The 15,389-nt window shown below is 36.0% G+C and overlaps 1 protein-coding gene across 6 annotated transcripts in view; it reads right to left on the reverse strand.

Annotated features, from left to right (window-relative positions):
* ZFYVE9 (zinc finger FYVE-type containing 9) overlaps positions 1 to 15,389 on the reverse strand; it is a 188,347-nt gene that overhangs the window by 139,261 nt on the left and 33,697 nt on the right. The gene's annotated exons all lie outside the window — the stretch shown is intronic.

Genomic DNA, 15,389 nt, shown 5'->3' on the forward strand with positions numbered 1-15,389 from the left:
ACACCCCCTGCATTGGAAGGCAAAGTCCTAACCACTGGACCACCAGGGAAATCCAAACATCACTTAATTTTAAAGATAAACTGAGGCACTAAAAAAAAATGTTTCCTGACATTATTACAAATGTAATTCTACTATCTGATGTGAAAATGATGTGCTTATTAAAATAATAAGCAAGTACTCTAAAAGGCTGGAGATTCAAGTTTTCAGAGAACAATAAAAAATATGGAATGGAAATCAATGATCAAAGATTTTCCTGTCTTGAGAACCTGAAAAAACATGTACACGCTATATACTCTAAATGAGAAGTGCTGTTGATGCTAAGAAACAGACTTAACATCTATCAAATAAAGGACTAAATCATATCAGAAGTATGAAAGGGCTGTATGGTATAGAAGTTCCAAGGTCAAAATGAGAATGAGGTCAAAGTAATACCTCTAATACCTAGCCAATTAAAGAGTTTTTTAAACAAATAAATAAACTCTATAAATTCAAATTCAAATTCTGAGTATGTGTGTCTATTTTAACATGTGAGGCAAGTCCAATAATATTATGTAACTGTCTCAAAAATCATAGGTTTTCCTTCTGGAATTAGATCCCTTTGACCTTCTAGCCTCAGCTGGTAAAGTCTCAAACCTGGTTAAATCCAACTGTCTACCTACTCCATACATTCCCCTAAGCAGCTTAAATGTGGCTAAAGGAGAACCACAAAAGATGGTGACTCCTCTCAACTTCACATTTATGACTTCACACTACATTTTCCTTAGTTAATCTACTTTCAACCCTGTATCTCATCTTCACCTTCTGATATGCCTGGAATCCCTCAATTCAAAGCTTTCATAATTCATTTCTACCAGAAAACAACCCTCTAGTCTCCTGCAGGACAATGAGGAAAGTCACTTGACTACAAAAGATAAGGTAGAATACCTACAAAATTAAACCACTCGTAGCACAGACTTCCAAACAATCTCCGTTTTCAACATCCCACCTCAACTAAGCCTTTAGAGATCCCTAGAGCCTCCACAAGACTCTCTAAGGTTCTGTGGGGGGTACAGACTTCCTTCTCATCACGTCTCCCTCTGCAGGCAAGCACTTTACAGCTTCTTTGTTCTAAAACCTTTCTTTACTTTCTCCCTTTTTTATAGCTTATTTTTAAATTTTTTTAATTAAAAAAATTGTATACAATTTTTAAAGTTTACTTTCCATTTACAGTTATTACAAACTATCGGCTGTATTCCCTGCATTGTACAATACATCCTTGAGCCTACCTTACACCCAACAGTATGTACCTCCCACTCCCTGATCCCTATATTTCCCCTGTCTCTCTCCCCACTGGTAACCACAAGTTTGTTCTCTATATCTGGGAATCTGCTTCTTTTTCATTATATTTGCTAGTCTGTTGTATTTCTGAGATTCCACATATAAGTGATATCATATAATATCTGTATTTCTCTGTCTGACTTATTTCACTTAGCATAACACCCTCCAAGTCCATCCACGCTGCTGTAAATGGCAAAATTTCATTCTTTTTTATGGCTAAGTAGTATTCCATTGTATGTCTATACCACATCTTCTTTATGCATTCATCTATTGTTGGACACTCAGGTTGCTTCCATACCTTGGCAATTATAAATAACACTGCTGTGAACATTGGGGAGCATGTATCTTTTCAAATTAGTGTTTTTGGTTTTTTCAGATATATAACTAGGAGAACTGCTGAGTCATACAGAAGTTTTATTTTTAGTTCTTTGAGAAATCTCCATGCTGTTTTCCACAGTGGCTGCACCAATTTACATTCCCACCAACAGTGTAGGAGGGTTCCTTTTTCTCCACACCCTCTCCAACACATATTATTTGTGTTCTTTTCAATGATAGTCATTCTGACAAGTGTGAGGTGATATCACATTATGGTCTTGATTTGCATTTCCCTGATGATTAGTGATGTTGAGAATCTTTTCATATGCCTGTTGGCCATCTGTATTTCCACTTTGGAAAATGTCTATTCAATTCTTCTGCCCATTTTTTAATCAGGTTGTTTGTTTTTCTGCTGTTGAGTTCTATGAGCTGTTTATATTTCTCCCATTCAGTAGGCTGCCTTTTCGTTTTGTTGGTGGTTTCCCTTGCTGTGCCAAAGCTTTTAAGTTTAATTAGATCCCATTTGCTTACTTTTGTTTCCTTTACTTGAGGAGACATCCAAAAAAAATATTGCTGTGATTTATGTCCAAGAGTGTTCTGCCTATGTTTTCCTCTAGGAGTTATATAGTAACCAGTCTTGCATTTAGGTCTTTAATCCATTTTAAGTTTATTTTTGTATATGGTGTTAGTGAATGTTCTAATTTCATTATTTTACATGTAGCTGTCCAGTATTCCCAGCACCATTTATTGAAGAGACTGTCTTTTCCACTGTACATTCTTGCCTCCTTTGTCATAGATTAACTGACCATAACTGCATGGGTTTATTTCTGGGCTATCCATCTTGTTCCACTGATCTATAGGTCTGTTTTTGTGCCAGTGCCTACTGTTTCGATTACTGTAGCTTTGTAGTATATAGTCTGAAGTCAGGGAGACTGATTCCTCCAGCTTCATTCTTCTTTCTCAAGATTGTTTGACTACTCAGGTTCTTTTGTGTTTCCATACAAATTTTAAAATTATTTGTTCTACTTCTGTGAAAAATGCCGTTGGTATTTTGATAGGGATTGCACTGAACCTGTAGATTGCCTTGGGTGGTATGATCATTGTAACAATACTGATTCTTCCAATCCCAGAACACAATATATCTTTCCATCTGTTTATGATATCTTCAATTTCTTTCATCAGCACTGTAATAGTTTTTGGAGTACCGGTCTTTTGCCTCTCTTAGGGAGGTTTATTCCTAGGTATTTTATTCTCTTTGATGTGATGATAAATGGGATTGTTTCCTTAATTTTTCTTTCTGCTATTTCGCTGTTAGTGTATAGAAATTCAACAGATTTCTGTGTATTAATTTTGCATCCTGCAACTTTACTGAATTCATTCATCACCTCTAGTAGTTTTCTGGTGGTGCTTTTAGGATTTTCTATGTATAGTATCATGTCATCTGAAAACAGTGGCAGTTTTAAGTCTTTCTTTCCATTTTCTATTCCTTTTACTTCTTTTTCTTCTCTGATTGCTGTGGGTAGGACTTCCAAAACTATGTTGAATAAGAGTGGCGAGACCGGGCATCCTCATCTTGTTTCTGATCTTAGAGGAAATGCTTTCAGCTTTTCACCATTCAGTATAATGTTAGCTGTGGGTTTGTCATATATTGACTTTATTATGTTGAGGTATGTTCCCTCTGTGCCTGTTTCTGGAGAGTTTTTATCACAAATGAATGTTGAATTTTATCAAAAGCTTTTTCTGTGTCTACTGAAATGATTATATGCTTTTTATTCTTCAATTTGTTAATGTGTTGTATTACACCGATTGATTTTCAGATATTAAAAAATCCTTGCATCACTGGGATAAATCCCACTTGATCATGGTGTATGATCCTTTTAATGTATTGTTGGATTTGGTTTGCCAGCATTTTGTTGAGGATTTTTGCATCTATGTTCATCATAGTGATATTGGCCTGTAATTTTCTTTTTTTCTTATATCTTTGTCTGATTTTGGTATCAGGGTGATGGTGGCCTCATAGAATGAGTTTGCAAGGGTTCCTTCCTCTGCAATTTTTTGGAATAGTTTCAGAAGGAGAGATGTCAATTCTTCTCTAAATGTTTGGTAGAATTCACCTGTGAAGCCATCTGGTTCTGGACTTTCATTTGTTGGGAGTTTTAAAATTACTGATCCAATTTCAGTACTGGCAATTGGTCTGTTCATATTTTCTATTTCTTCCTGGTTCAGTCTTGGGAGATTGTACCTTTCTAAGAATTTGCCCATTTCCTCTAGGTTGTCCACTTTATTGGCATATAGCTGTTCATAGTAGTCTCTTATGATCCTTTGTATTTCTGTGGTGTCGGTTGTAACTTCTCCTTTTTCATTTCTGATTCTACTGATTTGGGCCCTCTCCCCCTTTTTTTTCTTCCTGCGTCTGGCTAAAGGTTTATCAATTCTGTTTATCTTTTCAAAGAACCAGCTTTTAGTTTCATTGATCTTTTCTAGTGTTTTCTTAGTCTCTATTTCATTTATTTCTGTTCTGATCTTGATGATTTCTTTCATTCTACTAACTTCAGGTTCTGTTTATTCTTCTTTCCCTAGTTGCTTTAGGTGTAATGGTATGTCGTTTATTTGAGATTTTTTTCTTGTTTCCTGAGGTAAGCATGTATAACTATAAACTTCCTTCTTAGAACTGCTTTTGTTGTGTCTCATAGGTTTTGGATCACTGTGTTTTCATCTGTCCCTAGGTATTTTTTGATTTCCTCTTTGATTTCTTCAGTGATCCATTGGTTGTTTAGTAGCATATTGTTTAGCCGCCATGTGTCTGTGTTTTTTATGGTTTTTTTCTTGTAGTTGATTTCTAGTCTCAGAGCATTGTGGTCGGAAGAGGTGCTTGATATGATTTCAATTTTCTTAAATTGACCAAGGTTTATTTTATGGCCTAGCATGTGATCTATCCTGCAGAATGTTCCGTGTGCACTTGAAAAGAATATATATTCTGCTGCTTTCAGATGGAATCCTCTATACATATCAATTAAGTCCATTTGGTCTAATGTGTCATTTTAAGGCCTGTGTTTCCCTACTGATTTTCTGTCTGGATGATCTGTCCACTGATGTAAGTGGGATGTTAAAGTTCCCCACTATTATTGTGTTACTGTCGATTTCCCCTTTTATGTCTGTTAATATTTGCCTTATATATTGAGGTGCTCCTATGTTGGGTACATATATATTTACTATTGTTATATCTTCTTCTTGGATTGATCCCTTGATCATTAATGAAGTGTTCTTCTTTGTCTCTTGTAATAGTCTTTATTTTAAAGTCTCTTTTGTCTGATATAAGTATTGCTACTCCAGCTTTCTTCTGATTTCCATTGGCATGGAACACCTTTTTCCATCCCCTCACTTTCAGTCTGTATGGGTCTCTTGATCTGAAAGGAGTCTTTTGTAGGCAGCATATATATGAGTCCTGTTTTTGTATCCATTCAGCCAGCCTATGTATTTTGGTTGGAGCATTTAGTCCATTTACATTTAAGGTAATTATCGATATGTATGTTCTTGTTGTCATTTTGTTGTTTTGGATTCGTTTTTGGGTTTATTCACTTTCTTCTTCTCTTCTCTTGTGATTTGATAACTATCTTTAGTGTTATGTTTGAATTCCTTTTTCTATTTTGTGTGTGTATCTATTATAGATTTTTGGTTTACGGTTACCATGAGGTTTTTGTATAGCGGTCTATATATACATGCTTGTTTTAAGTGGCTGATCTCTTAATTTCAAATGCACTGTAAAAACTGTGCATTTGTATTCTCCTCCCTTCACAATTACTGGTTTTGATATCATGGTTTACATCTAATTGATTTGTGTATACCTTAACTGCTTACTGAGGATATACATGATTTTTACTACTTTTGTCTTTTAACCTCCCGACTAGCTTTGTGTGTGGATGATATACTACCTTTACTGTATGTTTGCCTTTGCTGGTAAGTTTTTTTCATTTTGTAATTTTCTTGTTTCTAATTATGTCCTTTTCTTTTTTGCCTAGAGAAGTTTCTTTAACATTTGTTGTAAAGCTGGTTTGGTGGTGCTGAACTCTTTTAGCTTTTGCTTGTCTGTAAAGCCTTTGATCTCTCTGGGTAGAGTATTATTGATTTTAAGCTTTTCCCTTTCATCACTTTGAATATATTGTGCCACTCTCCTCTGGCCTACAGAGTTTCTGCTGAAACTGATAGCCTTATTGGGCGTTCCCTCGTATGTTATTTGTTGCTTTTCTCTTGCTGCTTTTAATATTCTCTCTTTATCTTTGTCATTTTAATTACAACGTGTCTTGGTGTGTTCCTCTTTGGGTTCATCCTGTATGGGACCCTGTGCTTCTTGGACTTGGGTGACTGTTTCCTTTCCCAGGTTAGGGAAGTTTTCAGCTACTATGTTTTCAGATATGTTCTCAGGCCCTTTCTCTCTCTCTTCTCCTTCTGGGACCCCTATAATGCAAATATTAGTGCACTGACTTTTGGCATTATGGAATTGCTTTTTTGGAAGGAACAAAAGAAATTCAGTAAATGGATAGATATACAACATAAAATACAGTATAAAATGCCTTAAATACAGTTCAAGATACACAGAAAAAAAAGAACTCCTTCAATATTCTGCTCAATGTCACCTCCCAATGTGAAATTAACAACTAATCACTATGTTCTCTATGTTCTCACAGTACATTTATATCAACAACACTTTTCGCATTACATGGTAGCGTCTCCCTTTATAAATCTGTTGCACGCCGCTAAATAATAAACCACGCAAGGCAGGAAACCCTTTTTATTCATCCCTTTATCCCAATACCTCAGCACAGTGTTTGTCGTATAGTAGGTATTAAAAATATGTGGAATGATTTCATCAAGTATAGCATATAACACACTCCCATGGCAAGGATTCCAAATAAATAGCTTCTAATTTTATCCCCCTCCTTTTATTTCTACTACATCTGCCTTAGTTTAGGCCCTCATTAGTTATCTCCCAGATTGGTTCAATATAGTTTCCAAACTAATGTCCCTGTCTCCTTTGGTCTAGAAAATATATCCTTTCGTAGGCTTACCAAAATAGCTTTGTAAAAGAAAATCAGATCACGTTATTCTTCTGCTTAAAAATCCTTAAATAGCTCCCCATCTCACCTATTTAATGGACATATCTCTGGAGGTCACAATAATGGGTCGTCATTTGCTACTACATATACTACCCAGCTGATTGTGCTTGCCTAGCTAACTAAATGGATCCCCTTCCTCCTTTCCCCCAAGAATGAAGTGCAGTTTTTTAGCATGGCATAGAGATCCCTTCAGAACTTGTTTTCCAACTTGTTCTCCCACTACTTTCCAAAGCTCCAATCATACTAAACTAATAATATTTCTTGTGAGATGCTCTGCCATGCTTCTCTATCATTGCGTGTTCTGTACCTATGTTGAACCACTTTTTATTTGCCTAACTTGCGTTACCAAGGTTCAACTCATTCTCAGCTCAACCTCGAAGCCTTCCTCAATTCTCTACAGACTGTTTTAAAAGAGTCACCTTATGTTCCTGTCATGCATCTCTCTCTACTAATGGCAGCAGAGACCAAATGAATTTACATTATGGGTAATCCTGTTTGTCTTCCCCATTGGACCGTGAGTTCACTGAGATCAGGGCTATGTCTTCATGCTCTTTAAGCCAGGGTATAGCACATAGTGTTCAACAAATGTCTCATGAAGAAGTAAATTGAATGAAACTAATAAAGTTCATACTTAAGTAATCAACCTCATGATGAAGATTTCTTCTTCCCTAAGAAATAAATATTTGTGAACGTGTGTGTGTTGTAGGAGAGAAGGACAGTAAGCAAATACAAGAGAGAGACAAAAAACAGAAATTTTCTAGTAGGAGAGAGAAAAAGTGACAAGGATTTAAATAATTGGGAAATGTTATCATTATTATTCAAACACAGGCCCTTTAACATAATAATTACCCTTCTGGAGATTTATCTTAAGGAAATAATTAGATAAATACAAAAGATGTAAAATAAGTTAACTGTTAGATTGATGTTTAAAACAGTTAATAGTGAGAAAAATCTAAATGTCAAACGGAAGTATCAGTTTACAAAATGGTACAAATGTAAGACTCCATATTTGGGGAAAGACTTAAAAGTCTTTAAAAATATATACACTAAAATATAACAGAGAGTCTCAATAGTGTTTGGGTGGTTTACATTTTAGTCAAGCTTATCTATAGTACTAATTTTTCTTAGGATGAATGTATATTATTTGTTAATAAAAGAAAGGAGTATTGAGCATCCATGAATTTCAATTAATAAAAACCCAAGCTACTTAAATTTTTACTTTCAAATATGAAAACTGAAAAAGGAAGGAAATAGGAAAGACAAGTATTTTAAAAGATTATCTCCCTGGGGTGTACAAAGACGGTTAAAATTTTAATTATAATATGGGGAAAGTGAAAGAAGAATCATCTAAAATTAAGAAACCAAGATATTCTTAAAAAATAAACCTATAAGGAAAAATGACAAGAATAAAGATATTTAAAATGTAAAATACAAGCAATTTATAGGAATCTCTGATGTGGGTTTGTTTACAACAGAAGAGATTTATTAAGGTAAAAATTTCCAAAATCCTGGCCACAGGTTTAAAAAAAGAAAAAGAATAAACTAGAAAATATTCTCAGTTAAATAATGTTTCCGGTCTTATCTCTAATTAATACTATTCACCACAGAACAAATTCAGTATCTGCTTAGTAAGCAAACTTCTGAATAGCATTTCCACCAAGAAGTGTGACAAAGAGTTAAACTCAATATATACAAAATTGCTTCAAAATCCCAAAGTCTTCTTTCTTGGTTTTCTATCCTAGTCTGGGCAGGGATCTCAAGGTAGGTGAGGCAGATTATATTTCCAAAGATGAGGAATTCCCTGGTGGTCCAGTGGTTAAGACTCCACGCTTTCACTGCCAAGGGCCTGTGTTCGATCCCTGGTCAGGGAACTAAGATCCCGCAAGCCATGTAGCACAGCCAAACAAACAAACAAAAAACCCCAAAATGTCTGCTGCAGTACCTCCCATCCCACATGATCTTCTTACAAGAGTGGTAAACTCTATGTCCCCTTCCTCTAAAGCTGGGCAAAACTTCAGGACTACTTCAACTAATAGAGAAAAACAGGAGGGACACAACTTCTAAAACTAGGTCATAAAAGGTAATAGAGTTTCTGCCTGTTTCTCTTGGGACACTCACTCTTTGAATCCAGTTATCATGCCAGAGAGACCACAGGGAAAGGCTACATGTAGGTGATTTGGCCCATGAACCTTCACATATGTGAATGAGCAAACCTCAAGATGACCCTAGCCTCAGCCACTGTGTGCCTACAACTTCATGAAGACCCTAAGAGAGAACCTCTTAGCTAGTCCAGTCAACCTCTAGAACCACAAGACAGAATTAAATTGTTGTTGTAAGCCACTATGTTTTGGTGTAAATTATTACATAACAATAGATACATGCAACAGTAGGTTAGTAATTTGATACTCTTCAACCCGATCTTATATAAATAGTCTAGAAAAAAGGGTAAGAACCAGAAGACGAACAGGCAAAAAAGAAGACCCCTGATGGCAGCTTCTCCTCTACTGAATTATTTAGCTCCAGTTCCAAATTTACATATCCTACTCAATAAAACAGCCTTTGGGCTTCTTCGAGTACAGTTTAGGAAACATCTCATTATTCAAACAAGAAGCTAGATGAGGGAGGGGGTCTTACCTCCTCTAGAAGCTTACCAAAGTTTTCCCCCCAACATACAGTATTCTACTAATAAGAAAAGAGTTCCGGTAAATGCATTTTTTCATCTCATTAACTTCCCAGTGCCAATTTAGTACTCCTTATGGATTGGCACCCTGGGAATTCATCTATCTAGCCAGTTCCTTAACTAGTCTATGTATCATAATCCACCTGGCTCACCAATCCTAAAACTTAAGCATCATTCTAGATACTTCCTCTCCTTCTCCCCCACCTCTACATTCACTCTAACACCAAGTATTGCCAATCTTGCCTTTTAAATCTCTCATATCCATCCACTACTCTACATTCCCAGGCCATATGCCACACCACTGACATCTTTCTGTTGCCCAGATTTTTGTAAGAAAACTAACTGGTCTCCCTGCCCCCCATTTTGTGTCCATCTAGCCTATTCTCTACACAACTAAAAAACACACATCTGATTATCTTATTTTCATACTTAACACCATTCAATGGTATCCTATTGCCCTTAGGATAAAGTCCATACTTCTATAAGACAGCTTTGTTGATTTGGTTTCTGCTTACCTCTCTAGTATGAAACCTTCTCTTTATTCTCAAATTCTTGCTCTATGCACTGATCACCCTGATCAACTAAACTTTCAATTCTCAATATTGCTCATCTCCATTCCTCAAAACAGCCCTTCATGCTGATAGACACTACAATATGGATGAACCTTGAAAACATTATGCTAAGTGAAAGAAGCCAGTCACAAAAGACCACACATTGTATGGTTCTGTTTATATGAAACATCCAGAATAGGCAAATCCTTAGAGACAGAAAGATTAGTGGTTGCCAAGGGCCAGGGAGAGGAGGGAATAGGGAGTGAGTGCTAATGGATATGGTGTTTCTTTCTGGGGTGATGAAAATGTTCTGGAATTAGGCAGTGGTGATGGTTGCACAACTCTGTGAATATACTTGAATACCACTGAATGTGTACTTTAAAAGAGACAATTTTATGATATGTGAATTATATCTCAATAAAACTACTGGGAAAAAAACAGGCCTTCACACATTATTATTTAGGCCTGGAATATTCTGCCCCCACCACTATTACTCGACTAATTCTTGCTTACCCTCCTTATCCTACCCTATATATCACATCTTCCTTAAAGCCCTTCTATTCTAGGTCTAGGACAGGTGCTCCTTCTTTCCATATATCTTTCATTTCCTCTATCACAGCACTTACCAGCTGAATTATGATTTTTTTTTAACTGTTTGTCTCCTCTTTCCAGGCTCATACTGATGTTTTCCAGAAAAGAGACTACTTCTGACTTATTGATCACTATATCCTGTGTGTGTGTGTGTATGGCACAATGCTTGGCACAGAGTAAGTGCTCACTAACCACTTGTGATCCAAAGTAAAATCACTAAAAGACTAACTTTCAAAGTACTTCCACCTGCAAAATTTTTCCATAGGAAGGATCCCAAGAGTTGTGTTGAGACTGCTAAGGCTCTAATATACTTACTATTTCAAAGTTTATTAATGCCAACATAAAATTATTAGTTTGCATACTGAAGTTCAAACTTAAACTATGTTTTACCAGGTCTTTCTATCCTAATCACAACTTCAAACAGCTTCTATTAGTTTGATGACTCACCTTTAAAGAAAAAAAAAGGTGTGATTCAAGGGTATCTGTAAATACAATGGAATATCTAGAAAAACTGGGATTAGACTTTCAAATCAACAATTACCAATATGTAACAGACTTGCTTCTCTGATGTTTAATCCAAATGAACATTTTTACGAGCATCAGTGGAGTTTGGTGAAAGAACACTGGTGCAGGACTCCGGCAAATCCAAGTTTGAATTCATGCTCTAGCATTTAACAGCTGTTGCTGCTTTGAGGAGTTTAATTAAATAAACCTTTCTGAGTCTCCGTTTCTTTATACTTTGTATGAACACTATACTTCCCAGGATAGTTTTAATAATGAAGAATGTATTTATATAAAGTGCCTTCCTTAGGTCTCATATTTAAGTGTTTAATAAGTGGTAGCCATTACTATTCATCATCAAAAAGCAATTTGTGTGAAAGAATTACAAAAGAAAAGCAGAATGTGATTTGAACCATAAAGCCAACCAGGGGACTGGTTTGTTTATACAATTAATAATCCATCAGGGCCACTGGTCTTAAGTAATCAATTCAAGTTTGAACAATGAAATGAAACACATGAACAAAAAAGTAACCTGACTCTTCAACTTTCTGAAGAGGCTAAATATATCTGATCCTATAAAAACATGCTTTGAATACAAACAACCTCACTCACAGTGGCAGAAAAAAGAAATGAGATAATCTTTGAAAAGAGCTTTATTCCTGCAGATCAAGACCACAGTACATTAAGAAAGCAAGATGTGGGAAGCTGACATTATTGCTACACCACATTCACAGAGGGTTTCAATTTCCAGGATATCAATCTGGCATCTTTCACAAACACTGAATTCTCAGTCAAGAGCTATTAGTACCAGGTAGTTGCTTTCTCCTAGTACACACTGAAGAAAAGCAGAGTTGAACAAATATTAGGAAAAGTGATAACAGATGTATCAAATATATAAACCTTTAGAGCACTGAAACCTTTAGAACAGCAACTGATCTGAGATTGGCACTAAAGCAAGTAACATGCGTAATTTTCAAGTCTAGAGTAATAAGACTCAAGACATAAAAACAAATTTGTGTATATATGGAATACTATTCAGATATACAACATCCCTAAAGTAGCAAATAGATTGTTTGTCCATGACTGGAACCACTAATTAACACTATATTAGCCCAAGTCCTTATCTTTAATTTTTAGGTAGTAGATATCTATTGGATTATCTTTGCCAACAGAATTCTAGGATTGCCTGCCTCTTGCTCCATACACACACATAAATTTTTATTGCAAAATAAAACCACATTCTGGGGAACCAATCAACTTAACCAGTTTATTACCTAGTATCCTTGTAACACTCCCCTTTTCCTTAAGTAAGCTCCAACTGGTTGCTTTAACTTGCAACAATAATCTTAACAAACATTTCCCAACAGAACGATATAAATTGAGACTAATGACATCATAATCAGAGTTTCAACCTTAATCGCATACCTAAAATTTCAAAGATCAGACACTAGCTCAGATATTCTATGATCTACAGTAGATAATAAACAAGAGATAAATTCATTGGGGGGAGGGTCTTATTTTTCAGATCACTTTAGGTAGCAGATTGTTCGGGAGATATAATTTGTACAGCACAAATTGTATGTACCAAAAGTAATAGCAAGAGTTTGTGTAAAGCAGGGTTATGACTCACCATTAATCTAGTCACTACAAGTGATATATTGGTACAAACTACCAACTAATGAAAAACTAGTCAAAAATAAAATTGTGTACCTTAACACCTACAGTAAAAATAGATACTGTGCTTGCTCCTGTCTTGACAACTTGGGGAGGTGGGGGGGGGGGGCATTTAGAGCACCGCGTCTTACTTTTAACAATGTCAAGTTTAAGAAGAGCAAAACCTGAATTGTATCAGCCAAAGCTTGGGGTAACTGAGTTGAATGAAACAAGTCCATGCTCAAATTACTTGTACTATGAACACTACAATGTTATTTATTAATAACAATCCAAAGAAAATCTCTAACTATAGGTGCTCTCACAGTTCTATCTTTGGCTCCCTTTTCTTCTAAAGTCTTCAACTACCATCTCCATGTGAATGACTCTCAGATTTCTCTAACCCTCACCTCTCACTCAAATTCCAGGGCCACAGCTTAACCTACCTGATATACAATACTTCTCCATTTGGATATTCCACTATACCTCGAATTTGAGACAGTTAACCCTTCACACTCAAGAGGACTATTTTCTGTTGGTTTTTTTTTTTTTTTTTTGGCCACGCTGTGTGGCATGCAGGATCTTAGTTCCCTGACCAGGGAGCAAACCTGTGTCCCCTGCATTGGGAGCACAGAGTCTTGACCACTGGAACGCCAGGGAATCCCAAGAGGACTATTTTCTCAAAAGAGTTGTCTACTCTCAATGTCTCCCCTTCACCTCCCATGCATGCCCCACTCTTTTCTGGCTTCTTTCCCCATCTTAGCAACATTCAGTTATAGTAGATCACATCCTCCTTCTTTATGAAACTATTCTTCCATGACTTACTTATGTGACACTAAAATTTCTGATTTTCTCCTACTTCTTTGACTTATCCCTCTCACTTTCACCCCTGACTCCTTCGCCCTTACCTGATCTTTTTTTTTTTTTTAATTTATTTTGGCTGCTCTGGATCTTCATTGCGGCTCATGGGCTCTCTAGTTGCGGCGCACAGGCTCTAGAGCTCGAGGGCTCAGTAGTTGCAGCGTGTGGGCTTAGTTGCGGTATGTGGGATCTTAGTTCCCCAACCTGGGATCAAACCCGGGCCCCCTGCATTGGGAGCATGGAGGCTTAACCACTGGACCACCAGGGAAGTCCCTAGCCAATCTTAAATGTTGAAATTCCTCAAAGTTCTGTACTCAGTTCTCTTCTTTCTTGATTTATATTCTTTTCCAAGGGAATTCTATCTACTACCATTGCCTCAAACACTACTTGTTAACAAGTCCTAATTTCCTTTTCTCTACTTCAGACCTCTTTTCTGGGTTCTAAACCTATACATATATACACAAGTGCCTATTTAATGTCTCTGGGTCTCAAAGACATCTCAAATTCAATATGTACATCTACTCTCATAATAATCAATTCCATTTCTTCTCTGTTCCCTATATCATTAACTATCCAGACGCTCATTATATAGTCATTCTCTATCCCTCCCTCTCCATAACGGTCATCATCAACATTCAGTCATGTCCTAAAATTGATAAAAATCCATTTTCTCTGTCTACAACCACGACTTTGGTCCAAGCCACTATTATACCATATCTGGATTACAGAAATAATCTCTTCAATGATCTCCTCATAGTACTTTTGTCATCTCCTCCAGTCCATTTTCACTCAGCAGTTAAAGTAACCTTTAAAAAGAACTAATTAGGGGTCAACAAAGAAATCAAAAGAGAACTTTAAAAATACTTTAAGACAAATTAAAATGGCAATAAAACATATCAAAATTTATGGGATGCAGCAAAAACAGTTCTAAGAGGGAAGCTCATAGCAATAAACGCCTACCTCAAGAAATAAGAAAAATCTCAAATAAACAACCTAACTTTACACCTAAAGGAACTAGAAAACGAAGAACAGACATAGCCCATAGTTAGTAAAAGGAAGGAAATAACAAAGATCAGAGTGAAAATAAGTGAAATAGACACTAAAAAACAATGGAAAAGATCAATGAAACTAAAGCCTGGTCTTTGAAAAGATAAACAGAATTGACAAACCTTAAGCCGCACTCACCAAGAAAAAAAGAAGACTCAAATAAATAGAATCAGAAATGAAAGAGGAGACATTACAACATACCACAGAAATAGAAAGGATCAAAAGAGTCTACTATAAACAATTATACACCAACAAATCAGACAACCTAGAAAAAATGGACGAATTCCTAGAAACATACAACCTTACAAGACTAAATCATGAAGAAATAGAAAATCCAAATGGACTGATTACTAGTAAGAAGATTAAATCAGTAATGAAAAACCTCCAAACAAAAGTCCAGTGTCAGCCACATTTAAAGAAGAATTAATACCAATCCTTCTCAAACTCTGACAAAATAGAAGAGGGAACATTTCCAAATGCATTTTATGAGACCAGCATTACCCTGATACCAAAACCAGACCACACACCAGAAGAAAAGAAAATTATAGACCACCATCCCTGATAAACACAAATGCAAAAATCCTCAACAAAATATTAGCAAACCAAATTCAACAATACATTAAAACGATCATACACTATGATTAAGTTGGATTTATTCCAGGGATGCAAGGATGATTCAACAACTGCAAATCAATGTGATATATACCATGTTAGCAAAACAAAGGATAAAAATCATATGATCATCTCAATAGATGCAGAAAA

The sequence above is a fragment of the Balaenoptera borealis genome (genome assembly GCF_965194805.1).
Source record: "Balaenoptera borealis genome assembly, chromosome: 1".
Classification (NCBI taxonomy): Eukaryota; Metazoa; Chordata; class Mammalia; order Artiodactyla; family Balaenopteridae; genus Balaenoptera; species Balaenoptera borealis.